This window comes from Sardina pilchardus, chromosome 16 (assembly GCF_963854185.1).
Source record: "Sardina pilchardus chromosome 16, fSarPil1.1, whole genome shotgun sequence".
NCBI classification, from domain to species: Eukaryota; Metazoa; Chordata; class Actinopteri; order Clupeiformes; family Clupeidae; genus Sardina; species Sardina pilchardus.
Window position 1 is genome coordinate 30,864,919 of NC_085009.1, and position 2,500 is coordinate 30,867,418.

At 39.8% G+C, this 2,500-nt stretch overlaps 1 long non-coding RNA gene across 1 annotated transcript in view; it reads left to right on the forward strand.

Moving 5' to 3' along the window:
• The window catches only part of LOC134060371 (uncharacterized), a 1,835-nt gene extending 1,016 nt beyond the window's left edge, over positions 1–819 (forward strand). The window contains exons 2-4 of the long non-coding RNA XR_009935173.1: positions 48–252; positions 348–429; positions 757–819. This is a non-coding gene — a long non-coding RNA (uncharacterized LOC134060371). The remainder of the gene's footprint in view (positions 1–47; positions 253–347; positions 430–756) is intronic.
• Positions 820–2,500: the final 1,681 nt, after the last annotated feature.

The window sequence follows — 2,500 nt, forward strand, 5'->3', positions numbered from 1 at the left end:
ATTCAGAACTGCCTTTTTATATTAAATGATGCTTTTGTATTCTTCAGCTCTTCTGCGTGACCTGTTGGTGAACCAACAAATCCTGTTGGACCAGCAGAGGAGCATGTGATACAAATAATTCAAGACCTACACTAATCCATCAAGATGTCCCCCACCTCCAAGCATATTCCCTATTTTCCCCTGGGTGACACACAGGCTCTGGAGGCCTTGGAGGGTGACCTGGCAACCCAGCGGGACCTTCGTCAGGAATTGGTGAGCTGCTTTGATTTCTCTAAGAGTGGGTAATGCTGAATGAATGGTAAAAATGTTATGGTAATACAACCGGACCGGTTATTTTTCTTTTGTAGGTCATCACTATTGGATTGGCAGGGGGAGCCGATGTCAAAGATGTCTTTTTTGAGAAACTGCATCTGAAGGCAGTAGTGATTGGTAAGCATTTAACTGTTCATCACTGTTTATTACAAGCATTCTGTTCTAGGCTCTGATAACTCTTTTCCAAAAGCTCCTGCACCTATGCGTCTTCTGTCAGACAATTATTCTTAGTAGAGTTTAACAGAACTGAACTTCCAGAAAACTTCCTGAAATGTTTCTTGGAGACACAGACACACAGCCCCACACACCTATCTCCCACACTATGAGTTCTATTGGAACTTGCATCGTGAAAAATATTGTAGCATGCATTATTGCTGTTTAAACCCAGTTGTATCTGTTAAAATCACTGACACAAACTTTCTTTGTGTATGTCTTCAATTTCAGATGCAGTGAGGCGCAATCCAACCTGCTCGGCTGCTACGGATTTACAGATCGGCTACAAAGGCTATGAAGAGATGGTTTTACTGGGCGCGATGTGAGGAAAAAACGTCAGCTGGCTCCCAACCAGGAGCAGCAAACTGAATGAATACCAATAAAAACAAAAATTCACTTTAAAATACATTGTCACTTTTTTTGTGCATAATCCACATAGAACATAATTTAACATTTTAATTTATGAGCCTAGGATACTAGGACATTTTTGCGTAACTAATCTTCATAAATAAATAAAAAAATAAAGTAATGAATTAATAAATAAATTAATAAATAGCTATACTTTGGGTCAGTTATGGCATCACTGTGGGTCAGTTATGGCATCTTTTTGGCAAGGTTTTGGGATTTTGGCCACTCTTTGGGATACTTCTGGCTACATTTTGGTATTCCACAATAGGTTTTGGCTGGGCTTTGGCCTGCTTTTGTTTTTCTTTTGGCATGCCTAACTTGGGCCAAATTTGGGCCGTACATCATTCCAAAGCTTTGCCAAAATGGCATGCCAGTTTTGGCCCAAATTTGGGCCATAATGATTTTGCTATCTGGGAGAGAGAGAGGGAGAAAGATATCACACAGCACACGCAGTAGAGGAGTGAGAGAGGGAGAGGGAGAGAGAGAGAGAATAGAGGGAGAGGAGGGAGAGAGAGAGAGAGAGGGAAAATAGAGAGAGGGGAGAGAATAGAGAGGGAGAGAGAATGAGAGAGAGAGAGAGTAACCCACAGGTAGTTAGGCACACTTAGTGGTGTAGTCTGGGCTGAGTATGTCTCTCCCATTTGGAAAACTGTTTGGGAAAAACTAGAACAAGAAAAACAGAGACGGACGGAGGACAAGAGAAGAGAAGAACAGAGAGGAGAAGAGAAGACACAGGTGCGACATTACACATAACTCACCATTACCAATCCGTCTGCTCTTATCTGGACGCCTTTAATCACTCCACTATTCTATCCTCTCTCTCTCTCTCTCTCTCTCTGCTCTTGCTTCTGTCTAGTTATCTACACCATGTGCCTGATTATTGGCACCATTTGCTTATTTGCCAAACCGTGTTGCTGTTGCATTTTGTGTCTTCACTGTTATGACTGTCTTCCAGAAATAAATCATGTAGGTACAGTATATATATATACCCTTTATATATATATATATATATATATATATATATATATATATATATATATATATATATATATATATATAATTATTAATATTATTATTATTATTGCTGTTGTTGCTATTATTATTATTATTATTATTATTATTATTATACATTGAGTTTTATAAGTACATGTTTCCATTTAAACTGGCCTTTTGATCTTTTATTTATTTTTTTAATCTGGAGCGTTATATCATGCAAAATCTTTCTTGTGATTGATGTTTAGTGTAATGTCCACCGTAATGAGATGTCATTCACATTTCTGAAACTCCCACTCCGTCCTCTCTGCATTAATGAGTGTTTCTGCATTCAGCCCCATCGAGAGGGCAGCTCCTCTTTGTCTATGCGTGCCCTGAATGGGACGTATATAACCCGTGCATCTGAAAGCATGCATTGTGTTCCTGAGGAGAGTAAATTGGGCATTAATGTACATGTGCATGTTTAAAATGACAAACTTGAAAAGCTTTTCTTTTCTCTTTTGAATGAGCCGTGACAGGTGGGCTTCCCTCTGTCTGCGCACCTGTGCGGTCGCACCTGTGCGCGTTCCGCAGC